This window comes from Ovis canadensis, chromosome 3 (genome assembly GCF_042477335.2).
Source record: "Ovis canadensis isolate MfBH-ARS-UI-01 breed Bighorn chromosome 3, ARS-UI_OviCan_v2, whole genome shotgun sequence".
Classification (NCBI taxonomy): Eukaryota; Metazoa; Chordata; class Mammalia; order Artiodactyla; family Bovidae; genus Ovis; species Ovis canadensis.
Window position 1 is genome coordinate 131,844,402 of NC_091247.1, and position 25,117 is coordinate 131,869,518.

Sequence of the window (25,117 nt, forward strand, 5' to 3'; positions counted from 1 at the left end):
GATGATAGAAGTATCAGGCAGAGGTCCATAAGGAAGCTGTGTCCCCAAATACAAGTATATATGACTTTCTTCCCTGGTACAAATATAAAATCTACACTTAAATAGAATATAGAAACCACTGTAAATGTTTTAAATTGTCTTTCTTTTTGATATATCAAGTAGAAAGTGAATTTCCTTTTTTTTTTTGTATTTTCTCCATATGTTCCTTAAAACACAAAATTTGAGCTCTGTTTTTCCTGTAATTCTTTTGAAGTCTACATACTAACAGAAAAATCTGTCAGGAAGCTCTGTTCATTTTTTTCCTTCTAATTTTGTACATGTCAGGAAAGATATTACATGTCAAAAAACTCACATTAGCCAATGGGATTATGGAGGCTGTACTCAGAAAAAACAGTAACTTCCCAAGTATTGATTACTGAGCTAATAATAATTAAGATATTTGTCTTTCAAAACCAAATTCTAATAGGTAAAATGAGTCTTGTTATTTTAAAAATTATTTGGAGAGAGTGAACATTAAGAACATTTTGTATTTGATACATGTCATTAATAGTTTACCTTAGCTTCCCCTATAATGGAAGATACTATCCTACTTTATAAATAGGTCTCATGGGAAAATTACTTCTTCCTTGAGGTTAAACAATCTGATGTACATTTTTAATGTAGGGATAGTTAAAGGGAATATGAAAGCTAACCCACGTTAGGTTGTAATATGCCAAATGTCTGAACAAAGACTTCATTAATCATGGTGTTTTAAAGACTCATTAAATTTGGCCTCCATACTTTATGGAACAAAGAAGCTCCATAAATAAAGGAATAAAGAATCTAGAAAATGAACTAAAAAGATTAAACAATATTTCTCAAGAGTTAAAAAGCAGGCAATAGCTAAGTAGGACAAAATGCCACATAGGAGAAAATGTTTAGGTCTTAGTAAATCCTGATAAAGTTAAACATGAAAATTATGAGGTAAGTGACAATGATTACCAGATCTTTTCCTAATTCATTAAGGATGGAAAAAGGAGTAGTTTGAAATAGAAGTAGGAGAGATTTAGGTTAGATATCAGAAAGAACTTCCTAACTATGAATGTTGCTGATCAATGTTAAAGGGCATATCACATTCTGAAAGAGCTCCTTGGAGACATTTAAGAATGAGACATAAACCTTTTCCTCAGGGCTGGTTTAAAAGCTATCCTACCCAATCACAGGAGTGGATGGTACAAGTTCACTTGCTGGTGGCAAAGCCTGGGACCCAACCTCAGTGGCTGCTGCCCTGCCACCTCCCGCCTCCACCCCACTTTTATGGGCTCTTTCTGTCTGTCGGAGTGGTGGCTGCGCGGGTGCAGGAGGGCCTAGAGGAGCTATTCCACGTTCAAGGTCAGGAGAGGCAGCAGTGAGGAGATATCCCTCGTCCAAGGTAAGGAGCAGTGGCTGCACTTTGCTGGAGCAGCCGTGGAGAGATACCCCACGTCCAAGGAAAGAGAAATCCAAGTAAGATGGTAGGTGTTGCAAGAGAGCATCAGAGGGAAGACACACTGAAACCATACTCACAGAAAACTAGTCAATCTAATCACACTAGGACCACAGCCTTGTCTAACTCAGTGAAACTAAGCCATGCTTGCGGGGCAACCCAAGACAGGCGGGTCATGGTGGAGAGGTCTGACAGAATGTGGTCCACTGGAGAAGGGAATGGCAAACCACTTCAGTATTCTTGCCTTGAGAACTCCATGAACAGTATGAAAAGGCAAAATGATAGGATACTGAAAGAGGAACTCCCCAGGTCTGTAGGTGCCCAACACACTACTGGAGGTCAGCGGAGAAATAACTCCAGAAAGAATGGAGGGATGGAGCCAAAGCAAAAACAATACCCAGCTGTGGATGTGACTAGTGATAGAAACAAGGTCCAATGCTGTAAAGAGAAATATTGCATAGGAACCTGGAATGTCAGGTCCATGAATCAAGGCAAATTGGAAGTGGTCAAACAAGAGATGGCAAGAGTGAATGTCAACATTCTAGGAATCAGTGAACTAAAATGGACTGGAATGGGTGAATTTAACTCAGATGACCATTATATCTACTACTGTGGGCAGGAATCCCTCAGAAGAAATGGAGTAGCCATCATGGTCAACAAAAGAGTCCAAAATGCAGTACTTGGATGCAGTCTCAAAAACGACAGGATGATCTCTGTTCGTTTCCAAGGAAAACCATTCAATATCACAGTAATCCAAGTCTATGCCCCAACCAGTAATGCTGAAGAAGCTGAAGTTGAATGGGTTTATGAAGACCTACAAGACCTTTTAGAACTAACACCCCAAAAGATGTCCTTTTCATTATAGGGGACTGACATGCAAAAGTAGAAAGTCAAGAAACACCTGGAGTAACAGGCAACACTTAGAACTGGACATGGAACAACAGACTGGTTCCAAATAGGAAAAGGAGTACATCAAGGCTGTATATTGTCACTCTGCTTATTTAACTTATATGCAGAGTACATCATGAGAAACGCTGGACTGGAAGAAACACAAGCTGGAATCAAGATTGCTGGGAGAAATATCAATAACCTCAGATATGCAGATGACACCACCCTTATGGCAGAAAGTGAAGAGGAACTAAAAAGCCTCTTGATGAAAGTGAAAGAGGAGAGAGAAAAAGTTGGCTTAAAGCTCAATATTCAGAAAACGAAGATCATGGCATCTGGTTCCATCACTTCATGGGAAATAGATGGGGAAACAGTGGAAACAGTGTCAGACTTTATTTTTTTGGGCTCCAAAACCACTGCAGATGGTGACTGCAGCCATGAAATTAAAAGACGCTTATTCCTTGGAAGAAAAGTTATGACCAACCTAGATAGTATATTCAAAAGCAGAGACATTACTTTGCCGACTAAGGTCCATCTAGTCAAGGCTGTGGTTTTTCCTGCGGTCATGTATGGATGTGAGAGTTGGACTCTGAAGAACGCTGAGTGCCGAAAATTGATGCTTTTGAACTGTGGTGTTGGAGAAGACTCTTGAGAGTCCCTTGGACTGCAAGGAGATCCAACCAGTCCATTCTGAAGGAGATTGGCCCTGGGATTTCTTTGGAAGGAATGATGCTAAAGCTGAAACTCCAGTACTTTGGCCACCTCATGCGAAGAGTTGACTCACTGGAAAAGACTTTGATGCTGGGAGGGATTAGGGGCAGGAGGAGAAGGGGACAACAGAGGATGAGATGGCTGGATGGCATCACTGACTCGATGGATGTGAGTCTGAGTGAACTCTGGGAGTTGGTGATGGACAGGGAGGCCTGGCATGCTGCGATTCATGGGGTCGCAAAGAGCCGGACACGACTGAGCGACTGAACTGAACTGAACTATGTCTGTCAACAGCCTGGAGTGTTGGTTGCTAAGATAGTCATTTTCCTCTTCAGAATTCCCTCTTTCTCTAGGCACCGTCCTCTGCCAAAGGGAAGCTGCCTTGCTCAAGTCTATGCCTTTGCCCCCAGGGATAGCCTGCATTCCGGTCTATCTGGTATTGGGACTGTGGAAAATTCAAAGGACTAGCCTCTTTGCTTCAGTTCAGGACAATTCATGACCTTTTGAAGGGGCCACTCATGCTCTTCTACCAGCACACCCTCTGAGGGGTCAGCTGAGGCCTTCGGTTCAACTGAATCACAGTTTCTCCATCTGTCCTACCCTGTTTCCTCTGCTTCTCTTAGGAAAGACAGAATGAACTTTCCAGAATGTTTATGTTTCTTTCTGTGCTGCTACTATTAGGGAAGAAGACAGAGGAGGGAAGCAGCTAGCTGAAGGGTAAAGTTGGAAGTGAAGTGGAGGAATAGATGGAGAAGGCAAAAAAAAAAAAAAAAAAAAGGAACTGAAATCAAACTATTTGTTTCTTCCTCCACCCCGAGTTTCACTTGTGCACAGAGACTGGGAGGAGTGGGTCGACCCCAACTTCTTCCTGATTGGAAATTGGACCTTTGTCTTTAGTGTCCCCTATTTCATTTTCTTACCTCCTAATTCATTTCCTTTTCTCTACCCATCCTTCCAATTTATGTAAACTATTGGATAATGTAAATGTATTCAATAGTTAGCTTTGAATTGTACAGTGAAGAGTCGGGCTTTCTAGATCTAAGAGAATTATGGCCTCAGCTTTTGTTCTAGTCTACTCCAGCTTTTGGAGTCATCTTATGAACACCTCCTCTGTACTCAGAGCCACCAGCCAGCAACACCCCATACTTTTGCACTGAAGGGTTCACATCCTGATCACAGACCATCTTGGCTATCATAGCAGCTGTGCCAATGTCTAGGGAGGTAGCCGCCAGCCACATGTGGACATTCACTTTTAGTTAAGATTAAGTTTGCTAATTAATTAATTAGATGAAATTAACTAAAGTTTTAAAGAAATAGTTCCTTAGTTGCACTTGTTGTTCAGTTGCTAAGTCGTGTCCAACTCTTTGTGACCCCAGAGTATGGACTTACTCTATGGACTGTAGCACGCTAGCCTTCCCTGTCCTTCATTATCTCTTGGAGTTTGCTCAAACTCATATCCATTGAATCGGATCTTCTCCTCTGTTGCCCACTTCTCCTCTTGTCCTCAGTCTTTCCCAGAATCAGGTCTTTTCCAATGAACCAGCTCTTTGCATCAGGTGGCCAAAATATTCAGCTTCAGCTCCACTAGCCACACTTCTATGGCTCAATAGCCACACTTCTATGGCTCAATAGCCACATGTGGCTAGTGTCTATCATATTGCCCAGTTCCAGTACAGAACATTTATTTCACTGTAGAAAGCTCTGTTGGATAGCCTTGTTAAATTGGAGGTCTTTAGAGTACAATCCTGACCATATTTTGCCCTATGTAGGCAGAAATGATTTAGGGTGACATATTAGGAGTGAAGATCTAGATTGAGTCAGGTTTTAGGCTGTACCAACTTCCTAAACAATTAAGTGTTAGTGATAAGTTAGAAAGTCTGGGGATATTTACTGTGTCCTGATCATATTGCCTTCAAAATGACCTTTGTCTCTTCTCTTTCCATTTCATTGCCACCATTGTTAATAATCATGATAATAATAGCAGCTAAAAGTTATTGAGTGTTTTCTACTTGTTAGATGCTATGTGCTTCTTATATAGCAGCTCATTTAATTCTCCTGACAATTCCATGAATTGGATAATATCATCATCTCCATTTTATAGATGAAAACATTGAGTCTTAAAGTAATCAAGTGTCTTGCTCAAAGATAAAGAGCTGGTAAGGAAAAAGCCAGAATTTGGCCCAATATTTGTCAGACTCTAGAGCCAGTCAGAAATGCTCAAACTACTGGAAAATTACACTCATCTCACACGCTAGTAAAGTAATGCTCAAAATTCTCCAAGCCAGGCTTTAGCAATATGTGAACCCTGAAATTCCGGATGTTCAAGCTGGTTTTAGAAAAGGCAGAGGAACCAGACATCAAATTGCCAACATCTGCTGGATCATGGAAAAAGCAAGAGAGTTCCAGAGAAACATCTATTTCTGCTTTATTGACTATGCCAAAGCCTTTGACTATGTGGATCACAATAAACTGTGGAAAATTCTGAAAGAGATGGGAATACCAGACCGCCTGACCTGCCTCTTGAGAAATCTGTATGCAGGTCAGGAAGCAACAGTTAGAACTGGACATGGAAAAACAGACTGGTTCCAAATAGGAAAAGGAGTACGTCAAGGCTGTATATTGTCACTCTGCTTGTTTAACTTATACACAGAGTACATCATGAGAATGCTGGGCTGGAAGAAGCACAAGCTGGAATCAAGATTGCTGGGAGAAATATCAATAACCTCAGATATGCAGATGACACCACCCTTATGGCAGAAAGTGAAGAAGAACTAAAGAGCTTCTTGATGAAAGTGAAAGAGGAGAGTGAAAAAGTTGGCTTAAAGCTCAACATTCAGAAAACTAAGATCATGGCATCTGGTCCCATCACTTCATGGGAAACAGATGGGGAAACAGTGGAAACAGTGGCTGACTTTATTTTTTGGGGCTCCAAAATCACTGCAGATGGTGATTGCAGCCATGAAATTGAAAGACGCTTACTCCTTGGAAGGAAAGTTATGACCAACCTCAGTTCAGTTCAGTTTAGTTGCTCAGTTGTGTCCGACTCTTTGTGACCCCATGAATTGCAGCATGCCAGGCCTCCCTGTCCATCACCAACTCCCGGAGTTCACTCAGATTCACATCCATCGAGTCAGTGTTGCCATCCAGCCATTTCATCCTCTGTCGTCCCCTTCTCCTCCTGCCCCCAATCCCTCCCAGCATCAGAGTCTTTTCCAATGAGTCAACTCTTTGCATGAGGTGGCCAAAGTACTGGAGTTTCAGCTTTAGCATCATTCCTTCCAAAGAAATCCCAGGGCTGATCTCCTTCAGACCTAGATAGCATATTAAAAAGAAGAGACATTACTTTGCCAACAAAGGTCCATCTAGTCAAGGCTATGGTTTTTCTAGTGGTCATGTATGGATGTGAGAGTTGGACTATAAAGAAAGCTGAGTGCCAAAGAATTGAGGCTTTTGCACTGTGGTGTTGGAAAAGACTCTTGATAGTCCCTTGGACTGCAAGGAGATCCAACCAGTCCATCCTAAAGGAAAGTAGTCCTGGGTGTTCTTTGGAAGAACTGACGCTAAAGCTTAAACTCCAATACTTTGGCCACTTCATGTGAAGAGTTGACTCATTGGAAAAGACCCTGATGTTGGGAGGGATTGGGGGCAGGAGGAGAAGGGGACGACAGAGGATGAGATGGGTGGATGCCATCACTGACTTGATGGACATGAGTTTGAGTGAACTCCAGGAGTTGGTGATGGACAGGGAGGCCTGGCGTGCTGAGATTCATGGGGTCACAAAAGTCGGACATGACTGAGCCACTGAACTGAACTGAACTGATAGCCAGTCAACTATACAATTACACTCTTCATTATCACAGACTGAGATGGCTGGAAAGTATTTGGCTCATACCGGTCCTTATTTTCTTCCACTTACAGTTCAGATTGGGTACTGTTGTCAGACTAATTTTGCTTAAATTTCTCTTAAAATTTAAGTGTCTTAAATTTTAAAATTTAAATTAAAATTAAACATTTTCAATGTGTCTATTTTGCTTTGCATCTACTCCATGTCCTGGCCTTTTCACAAATGAGTTTTATTGATTTAATTTTGTAATTTATAGAAATAAATAAAAATGCATAAACTGATCACTTTTACTTTTCAAGATTTTTAAAAAATAAAACCATTTATTTATTTATTTTTTCTTGTATATGACTGATTATGGCCAGGCTTTTACCGTGTTCTCTATATTTCTGCACACAGCCAACTTGAATTTACTGTTCACCTTTCTTTAAACAGCATTTTCTACTTCTAGTCAGAATAGTCACCTTATATTTCAGGAACATGATTGTTTGCAGACTACAGTCTAGGCTCTACAATTTTCCATTTAATCATATATTCCCTTGAGTTGCCTATCACCATTTTATATTTATTAATGGGTTTAATAAATACTTACTGGTCAACTGATATCACATGAAAATAAATTTGAAATTATGTTTCTAAATCCTAGTAACAAGATAGGAGCCTGGAAATACTATTTTCTAGGAAATGTGAAGGGATCAGTCCTATCTCAAATGAATGTTGAACATTTCAGTATCAAATTGTTAAGTACATCTTTTGAGAAGAATTGTGAGATAACCTAAGTGTAAACTTTTAGTGCTCAGCCCATCAGAATATATATTTTCTTTATAGCTCCAGCTGAAAGTATCCAATTGTTGGCAAAATAATACTTTCAATGGTGTAAGTCCTGGAAGAAATTACATCAAAATCAGCAGAAATGCAACTAAACTTTGACTTCTTTTTGGAAGCTTTGGAAAATGCATTAATTCCTGAAGAATGTCAGCCTTAAATATAGTTAATGTAAGTGTGGGTTTACATGTGGGTGAGAGGGAGGGACGATGCAAGAGCAAAAAATGCCAAATTGCCTTTCAGAGAAAAAACTTGGAAGAACACTGACTTGGGTTTAGAGTAAAACAGCTTGGGGATTTGGGTCCATTCTTTGCTGCTTATTGTGCATTCTTTGCAAGGCTCTTATTCTCTTTGATCTTCATTATTCTTCTTGAAGATGTGGATAATGATAATGGTGGGAGGAAAATTAATGAATCCCCCAAGATGTTGTTGTTGTATTAGTTACTCAGTTGTGTTCAGCTCTTTGTGACCCCATGGACTCTAGCTGGCCAGGCTCCTCTGTCCATGGAGTTCTCCAGGCAAGAATGCTGGAGTGGGTTGCCATGCCCTTCTCCATCTCCCAAGAAGTCTATGTCTTAATCCCTAGCACTTGTGAATCTGCTATGCTACATGATAAAAGGGGCTTTGCAGATGTGATTAAAGACACGGACTCTGAGATGGACAGTTATCCTGGAGTATTCAAGTGGGCCCAATCTAATCACACAAACATTTAAAACTGGGAAACTTTTCCTGACTGAAATCAGAAAGATGTTGTGCCAGATGAGGCAGGAAAGATTTAAAACATGATTGCAAGTCTGAAAGTGTTAGTCGTTTCAGTTGTATCTGACGCTTTGTGACCCTATGGACTGTAGCCTGCCAGGCTTCCCTGTTCAGGCAAGAATATGGAGTGGTTTGCCATTCCCTTCTCCAGGGGATCTTCCAGATCCAAGGATCAAGCCTGGGTCTCCTGCATCACAGGTAGATTCTTTACTGTCTGAACCGCCAGTGAAGCCTGGCAAAAATGAATGGGACTCATCCTAATGTTGCTGGCTTTGATGGAGGGAAGAGGCCATGAGCTGAGCAATAGGGCAGCCTCTGGAAGCTGGAATGGCTGTCAGTTGACAACCAGCAAGGAAATGGGGGCCTTAGTCCTATGACTGCGAGGAACTAAATTCCACTCACAACCTGGGTAAGCAAGGAACTCAATTCTCCCCTAAAGCCTCCAGAAAGAAACACAGCCCTACTGACACCTTGATTTTAGCTTGGTGAGACCCCTGTTGGAATTCTTACGTGCAGAACTATAAGATAATATATTTGTATCATTTAATTCAGTAAATTTGTGGCCATTTGTTATGCAGCAATGAAAAACTAATATAATCACACTATCCATCTACCTCACAGAGTTGTGTGATTATTGTATGAAATGCATCAGAAATTATTAAGCAGCATACATAAGCTAACTGCTATCATTGATGTTCTTAGCATTATCAGGCTCTATCTTGCTCTTGAATTGCCAGCTATTAAAATGCCAGTTTTAGAAAATAATAGCTACTATTTGGGCTTCCCAGGTGGCGCAATGGTAAAGAATCAGCCTTCAGTGCAGGAGACTCAGGTTGGAGAAGGGAATGGTTACCCACTCCAGTATTCTTGCTTGGGGAATTCTACGGACAGAGGAGCTTGGCAAGCTACAGTCCAGGGGTTGCAAAGAGTCAGACATGACTAAAAATCTATTTACTAAGTGTCCATTCTGTGCAAGATATGTATGTAATATAACTTCATGTGCTATCATGACTATGTGAGATAGAAAGCATAATGCTATTTTACATATGTGGGGCCTGACCAGAGAGTTGACCCTCCTGGATTTTATTATATTCTATCAAATTTTTAAAATTTAAAAACCATTTTAATTATTTTAAAAATCGAGTTATAATTGGCATATAACATTATGTTAGGTTTAGGAAACAGAGTGGGAAAAATTTAGAAATGTAGTTCCAATGACAAAAAACTAGGAGAAAAATTACTGTAAGTTTTTCTTTGCTCTTTTTTTGATCACTAAAGATGAAAATTAAAATAGAAGTTACCAGCGAGAAAGAGAGGCAGCACTTGAAGTGATTAAATATAAGCCATTATCCAGAGTGTGTTCATGAGGACACTCGGGGTTTACCTTTAGATCTTGGTTGGAAGATCCCTCCTGCTGAACTGTGGGCTCTGATCAGACACAGGTCCCAGGGAGCTCTCCACTATGTGCACACTCTGTGTGATGAGAAAAATTAAAGAGGATGCTCAGTTTGAAAATGAAGCTTAAGGTACAGTGCTTTGAATCCTGAAATCCCAAACATATCTCGATGGAAGGAAATGTTCTTTGAAAATTAATTGAAGAAGTTCAGCCCCATGCTTGGAGATATTCTTCCAAACAGCCGCAGATTTCAGTGATGCTCTTTTATGTGGTCAGAACAAAACTTTGTTTTTGGCAGAGAGAGAATGCTAGAAATGGCAGGTCATAGGACGGTAAGCAAATAGGGAAGATAAGCAAACATCCTGGATTATTTTATGATTTTGACGTTACTTCCCACATTTAAAAGCATGGGCTCTGGAAATTCTAGTTATTATTTGAGTTCCTGCCCTCTTGCTCCTCAACTCTCATTCTGATACAATGTGTTTGTCAAAATTGGGGATGTAGATTGTAGCCTTGGAAAAAAATTTCTCGATTGGACAAAGTTAAAGAAAACACACCATATACTCACGGCCTTACCAGGGAAAGCTGTGAAGTAGGCAGATTTTCTTTTTTTTTTTCTTTCTCTAAAACTTTGCACTTCTCTATTCTCCACCCTTTTCTCCATTTAAAAATCTTCCCCTTTCAGACCTGAAAATACTCTTATATTATCCTCATCCTTGATAATAGTTAATAAATTGATTTACCCTCCTGAATTATTGATATACGTTAAGGGTATTTGCATTTTAAAGGAGACCTTGATAGGTGTGGTTATTCCTAAGGAAGAGATTTTTAATGGTAACCTTGCAGAATCTATGGTATTTAATGGTTACCTATGGGATTTAATGGTAACCTTGTGAAATCTGGGCTTCCTTCGTGGCTCAGCTGGTAAAGAATCTACCTGAAATATGGGAAACCTGGGTTTCAGCCCTTGACTGGGAAGATCCCCTGGAGAAGGGAAAGGCTACCCACTCCAGTATTCTGACCTGGAGAATTCTATAAGTCCATGGGGTTGCAAAGAGTTGGACACGAACTGAGCGACTTTCACTTCACTTGCAGAATCTGTGGGATCCTGAAGCATCTCAAAATGACAATCAATTAATAACCAGTTGCCTATTTCACCTCAATATCATTCCCTTCTAAGCCCAGTAGTTGACTGTGGGTGCACTAGCTGCTGCTTGTTCAATAGAATCCATCAATATTGAGGTATTTCAGTTATAACAAATATCTCACTAGGACTCGGAGTAATGAAAACAGATAAAACTCATATTCACTAGGCATTAAATCCATAATCACAATTAGTCACACAAAACTTACACTATTATGAGAAATACAGCAGAAAAGTTATACCCCCAAGTCTCCATTTCCTGCCAAGTGTGGGTTATACCTACCCGTAAGTCTGACACTGATTGAAAGCTGATGTAATGGTAAGTGTTCGGTACATGTTTGTTGAATTTGTTGAATAGACTATAGCTTTAAAAACTGGGCTTTGTACCGTGGGATAGGACACATGGGATGATTAGAGAAATGCAGGTAATTCCTCATAGTGGTGACTACTTGAGATTAATGGAAGCCTATAAGACATATGTCTTTCTTTCTCAACTTTGTGTTTTACATGAGAGGAGAAGAGTTTGGAATGCTCTCTCTTACAACTGGCTTCTAATATCAGTTTCAGGTAACTGCTCTCTCACAGGTCTGAGTTATTTTGCATTCTAAGTGTTCTTCTGATGTTTAGAAAGAGCTCTAATAGGCTCTGTAACCCTGGAGAAGAGGGACTGATTCGGCAGGGGCATTCTTTCGCCCCTTGCTGGGTAAATTCAGAATTGCTTGCTCTTCCGGGGGGAAAGAATTGAACTCTTACTACTATTGATGATGGCAATATTTAGGATCTTGTTTTGAATCGACTAATATTTGAATGACTGTGTCAATCTGATGGGAAAATAGCAAATTATAGAAATAGACATTTACATTTTAGCCAGGGCACATTTAATATATCATTCAGACAACAACTTATGCTAACAGTACCAAAAATGATGATATTCTGTACTATGCAGTGGCCAAAACCATATGTGTTATGTCCACTGTAGACCCCTCCCGCAGAAATTCATAGCTTAAATCAGCTCCATGTTCCCTCCCACACTGTTCTTGTATATGCTCCTTTCTCTCTAACCCCACTGCTATTGCACCAGCTCAAGGTCTCATCACTTTTATCTTTATCCTTATTTTGACATAATTTTCTACTTAAAGAAAAATTGCAAAAATAGTAAAGGAACTTTTATATATCCATCACCTGAATTCCCCAAATTTTACCATTTTATAGTATTTTCTGTCTTTTCTTTCTCTCTGTGCCTTTTTCCCCCTGAACTGTTTGAGGGTAGACACAGGGCATCTTTACACCTCAATACCTCATTATGTATTTTTTAAAAACAAGGGCTTTTTATTACATAACTGCAGTACAACAGTCAAAATCAGGAAATTAACAGATATAACACTGTTACCTGATTTACAGACCTAATTCAAATTTCACAGCGTGTCCTGCAATGTCCTTGTAGCAGGAGAAAGCACTGTCATGCGCCGCATTCAGCCACCGTGTCTCTAGTCTCCTTTCACCAGGAACGACTGTGCAGTCTTTCTTTGCCGTTCATGACACTGACATTTCTCAAGTGGATGGACTAACTGTTTTGCAAGCTGCCCCTCGGGCTGGGTTTGTCTGCTGAGTCTTCATAATTAGACTCCAGTGTGCATCTCTTCTCAGTGAATCATACAGGGAGGCACGTGATACCACTTTGACCTGTATCTGGTGATGCTAACTTGATCATCTAGGCGAGGTGGAGTCTGCTAGTGTCTTTTACTGTAAACTTACTATTTTTCCTTTGTAAAGGATAAGTATCCCATGGGAAGAACCTCATTATTTGTCACCAGGAGGACATGACAGCCTGTGCTGGATAATTTTTGTCAGCTTTGCTGTGTCCCTATCCCAACCTTCTGCATCCTTCTTTGTGGCCTACAACACTGACCTATACGGACTAGTTAAGCTGGTCCTCTGGCGGCAGAGTGGGTTTGGTCAATGGGGAGTCCTGAAGAAGAACTGAAGAGGGTGGAGAGTGCGTCCAGGGATATGCCCCCTTGATTTCCTCTCCGTAGGTGGCCACCCTCCTTCCATCCTAGGGCCGATAATGTCCCTCAACTGGAGGCTGGAGGCATCTCTCAGGCTGCAGTTATGGCTTTTGTAACTACCCCCTCCCCTTGCTGTCCTAAGCCTAGAAGCAGAGCACACATCCCATGTAGATTCTCAGGATTTCCTACATTCTTCCCACAGCTTTGTAAACTCTCCTTATGTTTCCCAACTTGAATGTGTCATCCACTTCCTGCAGGGACCATTATAATACAGTCTCTGATAGCCCTGATACTTCTTTTCCTTCCTGTTTGCTCAGTGGCCCATGTGCTGGTCTTCACTAGTCTCAATCCTGACTTGTTCGTCTGTGAATCCTGATCCAGGCAGAAAGTACTTCCGATGCTAAAAGCATCAGTGAGCTGGATCTAGAATGAGCGTTTCTGCTCTGCAGCCAGTCCTCCAGCATGCCTGGGGACTTTCTCCTCCCCCCACATCTCCGGCAGAGCATGTGCCAGCAGACTTGGTTTGATGGTTAGCATCTGACTTCCTACGTGGGTGGAGTCCTCCGATACAATTTCTGTTTCTGGTTTTTTTTTTTTTTTTTTGATGAGGCTGTAATATTCTGCTTCCCTCTGTTGGCCCTTCTCCGGATGCTGAACCCTCATCCCTAGACTCCCACATATTTTGGGGGATCCTGTTTATGTCACCATTTTTTTGGTTGCTCTGCCAGACTCTTCTCCACCCTCTTCTACTTTGCATTCTTCCTCTCTCATCCACAATGACCCATATGAACCTACCAATCCTCGCCCTCTGGTTCTGGCTGGGTTTGGCCAGAATTTATATATTTATATCTCTGGATTCTTCCATCTGAGGCTACCTTGAGCTGCCTGCCTCCTTCCACAGAAGGTCAGAGCTCTGTTCCAGGTGGTCCTCTGTTTCCACACTCTAGGAACTGCTTTCACTTCTCACCCCTTCTGGTTAAGGATGGTTATAGCCTAGCTAGGTATTGGGGCTTCCCTGGTGGCTCAGAAGGTAAAAATCTGCCTGCAATGCAGGAGACCCAGGTTTGATCCCTGGGTAGGGAAGATCCCTTGGAGAAGGGACTGGTAACCCATTATAGTATTCTTGCCTGGAGAATTCCATGGACAGAGGAACCTGGTGGGTTCCATGGGGTCACAAAGAGTCAGACATGACTGACTGACTAATACTTTCATTTTCAGGAACTGAGGAATTGTATTTTCCCTTTTGATTTCATCCTACAACATTTGAAATAGTCCCTTACTTGAACTTTCTTGAATTTTCCTAACCTGAGTGTGATTCCTTTAGGACCCTGACTGACACAGTTTCTGCGGTGACAATGGCATCTGTCTTGGCAGGTCACCTGCTGCCTGAATCCTCATTTTGCCAAACTGTACCTTCTCAGTGGATCTCAGGTGCTGATGACGGCTGCAACCACGCTGGAGGATCACTGTGCCCTTTTGGACTGGTCATTTGACTGCAGACTGCCTCCTTGGGTACCAGCCCTGGAGCTGGGTTGGTTTCTCCCAGCTTTGTCCCTGCCCAGTCCTGACCTCATTTCCCTCATTACTTACTCAGTGTTGGAGTATTAGCATGCCACCAGCAGAAGCAACACCTGCCCAGGTGATAACATGAGTCTCCTTGTCTGTAAGCCACGAGACAGACTTTTTATCTGGACCGGCCCCTTATGGTGACAGCAAGACCTCAGAAAAGTGTCCTAATCCAGTTCTCCAAGGGATGCAAAGAAGTATCTAAAATATTTATATATGAACCACCAAGGACATGCTTGTCAATACGAGCGCATAATACAGTTTGCTAATTTAAATTTGTAGTTCTTTAGGATATTGAACAATGAGTATAAATTAGCTTCATTCTGTAAGAATTTACTGGTCAAGAAAATCCTGTACCTAATTGATAACTCTAAAAATCTCTCCATTTATGGAGATATTTGAAAGTGTTTCAAAAATTGAGACAGTAGATTACTAGTCATGTTTTAATGTTTTGCAGCTTACTGTTTTTATGATAATAAAAATTTCACCATAACCCAGACATGCATCTTTGTATCTTAAATTGTGCCAAGTATGAAGGATAGTTTGTAGTGAAATGCCCTAAATTAGAATTTGTTAGTTTGAAGCATTCCTGGCTCAGACTACATCACAAGAGCATCACAAGATCATTACGTTTAGAATTTTCTACTATGTTATTTTAATTGTACATTAATTTGTTTGTTGGCCATGTGTAAACTCTGTACCTTTTGATAGGATATTACCTACTAAAACATTTTGGAAATGCTATTTTGTACTCAGTTTTGAGTTGGTAGGTTCATCATTTGATAGGCTGTGCTATTTGTCTTATGCTAAATGATGAATGGTCTTAGTCCATTTCCTAATGGGCTTGTGTTTATTTTTGTTGAGGTTGGCATTAATAGGTCTTCTCAGCAAAGATGCCAAGGACTGACCTGGAACAGACTCTAAATTAACATTCAGCTTTGAAGATGTTCCTTCTGGGTCAGGATTGAGGCCAACTAGTAGCACAATGCACTGGAGCAGACTCGTCAGTGCTGTGTTTCTCTTCTATGAATGGGCGGCGGGGGCGGACATGAAAACTCATCAACAGCGTTAAGTAAATTCTTTAGTTAGAAGGCAAGCAACCCTGGGTAGGATCTCCCCTGAAACATTTTAAGGCCTAATCCACTTCCAGTAAAGATAGATAAAGGAGGAATTTTCAATAAATTTCATAAGTGGTTCTGTGGAATCTTGATAATGGCCAGTGCTTTAATATTGAGAGATCAGCTGTTTGTCCCCCTACCCACACATTTATTTATTGACAAATAGAATTGTATATAATTAGTGCAGCACAATGATTTGATACACATATATGTTGCAGAGTAACTACCAACATCAATAAAATAAACATGTTCATCACTCACATAGTTTTTTTTTTGTGGTGATAAAGGTGAAGATCTACTGTCAGCAACTTCCAAATATACGATACCATGTTATTAACAGTAGCCCCCATGCTGTACATTTGATCTTCAGGACTTACTCTACCTATGACTGAAAGTTTGTATTTTTTGACCTACATCTCTTCTGTCTATGCCATCTATTTGACCTTTCATTTCCATTTGTGCAACTACCAAAAAATAAGCAGGAAGAAGAGAAAAAGACATTTAGGGAAAGAAGAGCCAAAAATGAATTGATAAAGTTAGGTTTTAGTTTTATCAGTTATGTTAGATACATTAATTTCATCCCAGTTAATTCAAGAGCTGTCTGCATCCCTTTGCCTTTTGAAATAGAAGCATAGAGTATCAGTGCTTGGAGGGGCTCCAGAAATGCTTGGTTCAATTCTTGATTTATCAGTTAAGAAAGTGCTTGGACATGTCACAGGTCGGTCTCAATTTGCTAATTATATTACCCTATTTTTTTTAAATGGCTGTGATAAAATGATATAATAATTCTGCTTGCAGATTTTTTTAATTGTTGGGAAGGGCAGTCTAAAGCTTTATTAATTACTGTTTTACGTGAACAAGCTCATGGTGATGAAGCAGAAAATAACTGTACAACTATAAGAAGCCTGGAAGAGGTAGAACTAATTAAAACAGCAGATTTTCTACCCCTGCTCCCTGGATTTTATTAAAATTTCTGCTTCTCCACTGCGTATCCTCTAGTAGACTTGGTCTAGTCTATTGCTAGCCTTCAACCTGGGAATCCATGCTATTTAACTTTGTTGTGTTATACAGTACAGAAGGTGAATGGAAATAAACAAAGGAGCCTCGTGGTAAATGAGATTTGGACTCCCCCAGACATCTTCATCTAGCCATGCAAACCAACCTGATAATGGAAATTCTCAAAGTCCTGGTCCCATATCTTAGCGTCCAGATATAATGTGGTTGTGAAGTGGCAAAGGTAGGGAAAAGTATCAGTTCATTTGTAGAAACTGTTCTTGTTATTTTAATATCTGAAAACTGAAAGCTGACATTTTAACCACTGGCAGTGAGACTGCTGTCATGATGCTAATGTTTGAGCTGGTTCTGTTCCTACCAGTCATGTTCTCATAGAACTCTACCCCTTCAATCCCAAAGACCACATAAACATAAGATGTTGCTACCGCTTTCTGGAAAATAACTTGTCCCAGGTTGAATACCTAGGTGACAAAGTGACCATGTCTTCATTCATGGACAAGGTTCCCTTCCAGGTCCTTCTGATAGCTGAATTGAGAAACTACATTGCTACTCTAATTTAGTTGCTCCTTAAGTAGGTTAATAGTTTACCTTTAGGCTAAGATCAGTTTAAATAAATGTGAGAGCCCTTGCTGAAATGCCTCCCAATTCCTAACAGTGACTTAACCTCGCTAGGGTAGCTGAGCCCCAAGTGTTTGCATCCTGCCTCATTTTTCTTATCAACCAGCCTACAGGGCTGTAACATGTGATAGCTGAAACACTGTAATATTGAGGACAGTGGAAAACTGGTCTCCAGCTAAAGCTGAGTATCTTTGGCCTGCTGCTGGTACCGTCCTGAGGCACCAATGGACTGATCTCAGCTTTACGAAACATTGAATAATTTTCAGGCCTAAGGACAGGCCACATGGTTTGGGCCTTTGAACCTGATGTTTTTATGTCAGAATTAGCTTTGGGATATATATGAACTGCCATAACTAATTGCTTCATTTTCTGACAATGTGGCTTTAAAGCAGGAGACTATCCACTACCAGTTGAGTAAAATTGTATCCCAAATGCCTTGCATTTGCAAAATGCTTTCACAAAATGCGCTGTCTTCTCTGATTCTTCTAACAATCCAGCAGGGCAGACCAGAAGATATTTTTATCCTATTTTACAGATGAAAAACCTGAGAGTTACAAGGGCTGAGAGATTTTCCCAGGGACACTGTGGAGCTGATATTTGAGCTTCCGGCTCCTCATCCAGGGCTTGTGCTACCTGGGCTGTCTGAGACAGAGAGACCTGCAGTCAGCCCGCCAGCTGATCAGCTAAAGTGGATTACTCAGGGACTGGTGATCGTTCCCGAGATATATAGAGATTTTTCTCTTTGGAAACCTAAAATGACTAGGTAAATAATTTCACTTATTTGGTATTCATGTTGATCAAAGAGTATTCAATATAGCAAATTCACAAGCTAATTAACTTGAAACCTTTGGATAAGAAATCACATCCCATATTGCACAGAAGGATATTATAACTGAAAAGTAATTTTGTGAAGATTTTCAGTTCAGTCTCCCTGAAAGACTATACTCAATATCATAGGGTCCAGGTTTCAGAATTTATACAAAGAAGTTTCCATTCAGTGATCAGAAAGGCAAACTATTTTTGGTGCCCATAGAGTCAAAGAAAGGGAAACATGAACAGAACTAGAGTATATTAAATGTGACATATTAATATATAATCTTATAGAAATGAAGGAAGAGAAAGAAAGAAAAGGAGGAAGGAAAGAAGGAAGAAACTGGACAAATAACAGAAGTATGAAATAAAAGGTTTTGTCAAATATTACTCTGGAATTTTCCACATCTGCTAATATACAGACATTTTAACTCTGCTATTCCTAGCCATCGGAAGCATGTTCTAGCTCTGTCTTCTGTAGTTTCTATATTCTGGTGCGTTTTTGCTCCCTGAAAGCTCCCCTTTTCTTTTCCATAAACGTGGTTTCACATTTAATATGGCATCTGCATTACCCGTGCTACATTCAGCCTACCGTACATTCCACAGTCTTAATGAATAATCCTCTTGCTTTCTCCGACAAGAACTCTAACTTCAAAGATCAGAGAGCAGGGCTTCCTTGGTGGTTTGGTAGTTAAGAGTCTGCTTTGCAATGCAAGGGACACCAGGAGGATCCCTGGTCCGGGACAATCCCACATGCTACAGAGCAGCTAATCCCGTGTACCACAACTACTGAGCCAGCACTCTAGATCCCATGAGCCGCAATTACTGAGCTCATGCACCGTAACTACTGAAGCTAGTGCTCCTAGAGTCTGTGTTCTGCAACAAGAGATGCCACTGCAATGAGAAGCTGGCACACCGCAACTAAAAGCAGCCCCCGTTCTCTGCAACTAGAGAAAGCCTGCTTGCAGCAACGAAGACTCACCACAGCCAAAAAAGGAAAGGATCAGAGAGCAGAATTTCAGAGTTGAAAAAGTAAGCAGAGACATTCCCTGATTCAGGTGGGTCCAATTAATATTAAACACATAACTTTCGTGCCTGTATTACTAAGATATGAAGGCCCTAAAAATGGCAGATTTTGTGGTGATCTTACCCATCCCCACTTCCTTTTTGTTGTCATAGCTTTCTTAGGAAAGAAGTGTTCTTAGGAAACTTAAAAGAAACACAGAGATCATTAGCAGGAAAAATATTGGGAGATTTTACTTATCACACGGTGTTTACTACACAATGGAGTCAGACACTAATCTAGATTAAACTTGAATCTACAGCACATTTTAATAAAGATTTTGAATTTATGCTTCCGTTGTAGCCAAAGATGTGTGATTGGTATCTCCAACTAAAACTCTGCAAGTCGAGATCTACTGGTATTACTACCACAGTTCAAGGATATTATCAATTAAATAGGTTTTTTTGTGGGATGTCGAGATCAGTCCTGGGACTTCTTTGGAAGGAATTATGCTAAAGCTGAAACTCCAGTACTTTGGCCACCTCATGCGAAGAGTTGATTCATTGGAAAAGACTCTGATGCTGGGAGGGATTGGGGGCAGGAGGAGAAGGGGACGACAGAGGATGAGATAGCTGGATGGCATCACGGACTTGATGGACGTGAGTCTGAGTGAACTCCAGGAGTTGGTGATGGACAGGGAGGCCTGGCATGCTGCGATTCATGGGGTCGCAGAGTCGGACACGACTGAGCGACTGAACTGCACTGAACTGACAAGGACCTGACTGTCAGGTTGATAAACCACAAAAAGGCAACACTGGCAACTTCTTATGGGCTCCATGCTGGCAGAAGCCCAGAGATTAAACTGTCGAGGAGGTGAAACACTGTTGTGATAGTCGTCTGGAATTTAAGTGAAAGGTAGGTCGGAGGGGAAATAGAGACGAACATTAGGCCTGAATCCTAAATTTCAGAATAAGAGAGGGGTGAGGGAAAATTCACTTGGATTCTAGACCTGGTTGCAGAGTGTTGAAGAAAAAAAATGTGTCTTTTCATGAAAGTAACCTACGTGTTCACCAACAGAAGGAACTGATAAAGAAGATGTGTGTATCTGAACATACACATATGCATACACTCTCTCTCACACACACACACTCTCTCTCACACACACACACTCTCTCACACATGCACACATTGGAATATTACTTAGTCATGAAAAGAATGAAATAATGCCATTTGCAGCCACCACATGGACGGACCCAGAGATTATTATACAAAGTGAAGTAAGTCAGACAGTGAAAGACAAATATAATATGGTATCCACTTTTATGTGGAATCTAGAGATATAGAGAACAAACTTATAGTTACCAAAAAGGAAAAAGGGGGATAAATTAGGAGTACAGGATGAACAGATACACACTTCTATATATAAAAGAGATAAACCGTAAGGATTTCCCATATAGCACAGGGAACTATATTCAACATCTTACGATAACCTATAACGGAAAAGAATCTGAAAAACAAATGACTGAATCATTTTGTTGTACACCAAAAACTAACAACATTGTAAATCAACTCTACTTCAATTAAAATAAAATAAAGTCAGGAATAAATCTGACCTGGGGAAATAAAGTTGGTAAAGGGATACAAGCTTTCAGTTATCAATGAGCCGAGAATCTAATATATAACATAGTGAATATATATTGAATCATACAATTAAAAAATACGCCTAAGAGAGTAGAACTTGAATGTTCTCACCAAAAAAAAAAAAAAACCCAATAAAATAATTGATAAAACATGTATCTTTTGGCCATCCTTTCAGAAATAAAACACGACAGGAATTCTAATCAACTGGGTGGAGCACTACAGTTGGTGGATACTACAGTTGATTAAAACTCTTCCTCTATTTTCTTGTCTGTTTATTTATTTAATTTTTTTTTTTAAGCTTAGGATTCTTGGCTTATCTAGAGGAACATGGAAACTCTTGGTCTAAAGTGAGGTTTTGTTAGCCACATGACATTCATCATGTCACAGGAACCAGATCAGGCTCCAATTGAAGCTAACACAAAATTTTGACAGGTATTCTAACGGTATGGGGCTTCCCTCATAGCTCAGTTGGTAAAGAATCCACCTGTGATGCAGGAGACCCTGGTTCAATTCCTGGGTTGGGAAGATCTGCTGGAAAAGGGCTAGGCTACCCACTCCAGTATTCTTGGGTTTCCCTTATGGCTCAGCTGGTAAAGAATCTGCCTGCAATGCAGGATACCTGGGTTTGATCCCTGAGTTGGGAAGATCCCCTGGAGAAGGGAAAGGATACCCACTCCAGTACTCTGGCCTGGAGAATTCCATGGACTATGCAGTCCATGGAGTCGCAAACAGTTGGACAGGACTGAGCGACTTTCACTTCACTAATGGTATGATATTGTCATCTTCTCCAGCCTTCTAAGTCTACCCCTCCTCTGCTTATCAGGACAGCCCATTTTACAAGGGGAACAGTCTCGTCCAGGAACTTTGAACTATTCTTTGTTACTTACAGACTCTCAATGCCATGGGGTCCTGATTATTGTAAGTTTATGCATCAGTTTCATCAGAGACAGCTGAAGATAGCAGAAATATACAAAAGTGGCTAGTTGGGGCAGCAGAAGCAACCAAAGGGACACAGTCTCTTTCCATTCTTGGTTCCCTGCCTTGGTGTCCCAGCAAACTTCTAGCAGAGAACTAGAGGAGGGCAGTCAGTTCTATACCTCTTATAAATATTAGAAGTTCAATCTCTAAACTCAGATATATGAAATCTTAATTTAGCAATATCACTCAATATTGAGAAGGTCTTAAATCAACCTATGGGCTGTGGATCCTGGGAAACTGCTCTAGATTTTAGCCTCAAAATGTGGGGGTTCAACACAGGACTTCATCTGGAGGTTCACAGGCAATTGTATATGTAATTACATAGAAATGTGTGGTTTTGGAACTGACAAGTTACAGACATTGCCTAGAAGCTGATGAGAATTTGCTTTTCTACAAGTGCTGAAGTGCTTTCGTGGTGGCAGAAAGTAAGAGTGTCTCATGGGCCCTGAGAGTCTAAGGAACTCTGCTTGTATCTCACCTCTCAGGGTTATCTGTGTGACCTCTCTGGTTCCTGTCAAGTAAGGAGGTATATCAGTGTTTCCCAGCTTTCTTTTTGACTTGAACACCTTTCAGTGAGATAAATAATCTATAGAAAGTGCCTAGAAGTTAAAAATAATTATTATCTGTGTGAAATGTAGATTCGAAGAAGGGCAAGGAAAACTTCCAAGACAGTATGTCTTCAAAGAGCACTATACACATTTTTATTCTTTTTCTTAATATTGCTTTGTATATATTGCGCATTAGTCACCATATATTTAAATGTACCATTTGGCTTTAGAAAGCATTTTAATTTTATTTTTATTTTTAAAATTGAGGTATAATACAATATTCTATTAGTTTGGGGTGTACCACATCACAATGATTTAATATTTGAATATATTGCAAAATGGTCACCATGACAACTATAGTTGATATCCATAGCCATACATAGCTACAGAATTTTTTTTCTTGTGATGAAGACTTTTGAGATCAACTCTCTCAGCAACTTTCAAATGCACAATACAGTATCATTAACTATAGTTTTCCTGTACATTACATTCCTATGACTTATTCAGAAAAAGCTTAATTCTCTTTAGTTTTCCTGAATTTTATTGCATGAGAAAAAGCATAATCTGTTGGTGAATCAACTAAAAATAATATTACATTATGTTTCTTTGGGGATTAAATACATATTAAAATATATACTAAAATTTTACTGCCTATTATGCATCAAACCTTGACAAAAAGCCACTTTTGTAGCTATACTTAGAATTTTAACATTTAAAGCAGTTTTGCTTTAAAAAAGAAGCTAGCTTATTTTCATAATTTTTTTCTTTTGTTTCTAAATGGTAAGATAAAAGAGAAGACTTCAAGCTGCTATTCCCAACCACTCATCCACAAATAACACATTGAGAGTTTAGAAAGATTTTATTCCTAACAAATTATAAGTCAGATTGGATAAAATGTTATTAGATTTTCCCTTTCAACAATGATTTTTAAAGTACTAGAGGTACATTCATGCATTGTATAATTTTTTTTGATCAGATATGCAATTTATTAATTCAGTGTTGATCATTTTGAAGGAAATGTTCATAATCATCATTTTTATGCTTCTCTTCAGGATTGTATGTTGCAAACCATAGAAACCTATTCTTGAAAAACTCAAACAAAAAGAGAATTGACTGGAAGGCCATGGGTGACTCACACATCAAAGGACACTCAAGGGCCAGGTTAGAAACAGCAAGAACCTGGAAAGCTCTTGGGTTTTGTGAGCTGTAGGTAATTTAGTAGTCGTGTTAAGGTATCATCACAGAGATGAATCAGCTCTGCCATTCTTTCCTGTCCCAGGAAAAGGAATTTGGTTGGCCTGTTGCGAGTCACATGTCCACTGCTTGGTTATGGGACAGAGGGACATCATGATCAAGGTTGTTGCTGTTTAGCTGTTAAATTGTGTCTGACTCTTTTGTAGCCCACCAGGCTCCTCTGTCCATGGGATTTCCCTGGGCAAGAATACTGGTGTGGGTTGCCATTTCCTTTTCTAGGGAATCTTTCCTACCCAGGGATCAAACCTGCATCTCTTGCGTCTCCTGCATTGGCAGGGTTCTTTACCACTGAGCCACTAGGAAAACCCTAGTCCTGCTTATATTGTGCCCACTAGGAAAGAGCTGCTGGTGCTGTGCTCAGTCTTTCAGTCATGTCCAAATGTTTGTGAGCCCATGGACTGTATAGCCCATCAGGCTACTCTGTCCATGGGATTTCCCAGGCAAGAGTACTGGAGTGGGTTGTCATTTCCTTCTCCAGGGGATCTTCCCACCCGAGGGATAGAATCCGTGTCTCCTGCATCTCCTGAGTTGGCAGATGGATTCTTTACCACTGAGCCACCTGGTAAGTCCCAAAGTGTTGGTACCCTCCTTTAAGAAAACTGTGGTTCTATCAGAAGGTGCTGGGTGAACATGAACAACATATCAATATGTATACCTGTCTCGAAACAGCAGTCCCTTGTAGATGCTAAATTATACAATACACAACTAAGAATAAAAATTATCTTAAGGTGAAGAACAAATAAAGCATTAAACTAGTAGTATTAATCTAGATAGTAAACTGACTGAATGACTGAGTCTTGAGAATATCCTCCTGATGTCCACTGGCTGCCATGAATGGTCATCTGATAAACTCTTGGCAGCTCTAAGATGCATCTAATTTGAAAGAAAACATTCGAACAATTATTTTACTTATCAATTTTAAATCTCTCCCCCTCCCCCAGGTATGGCAGACATTTGCCATTTCAGGCTTCTTGGCATTCATTGCATTTTCCTATGGCAGTAGTATCTTTGTTTTCCATTTGCCTCATGAGAAAAGAACTTCCCCCCTCGCTCTAGGACTTGGCCCTGATCGAGGTCCAGTTCATTCTCTGGACCACAAGGATTAGGTCCCATAAACCAACCTGGGCTAAAGGAAAACCAGAATATATTTTTCAAGGATTTCTAGAAAAAGAGAATTCTTGTTTTTCTTCAGCGTTTATCTGGAGTGACGCTTTCTCTTTGGATGGTACAGGCTGTGATGAGAGGCCTGATACTGCTGCAGCTGTTTTGCGACAATGACGGACATCAAGTTTGAAGTCAAAGTCGATTGACATAAGGAGGAGATTGAAACCAAGAGAACGGCAGAGAAATGAAGGTGGGGCAAACTGTGCCTGAAACTGTCATTAGTCGCGGACCTAAACTGAGTGAGCCTATGTGCTCGATCGTTTATGCTGCTTTGAGTTGGAGCTACTGTTACTCACGTCCTTCAACTATTACCTTGCCAGAAAAGTTTTGTGAGCTCTTGGGTCTGTGAATTACTGGTTGCAAAA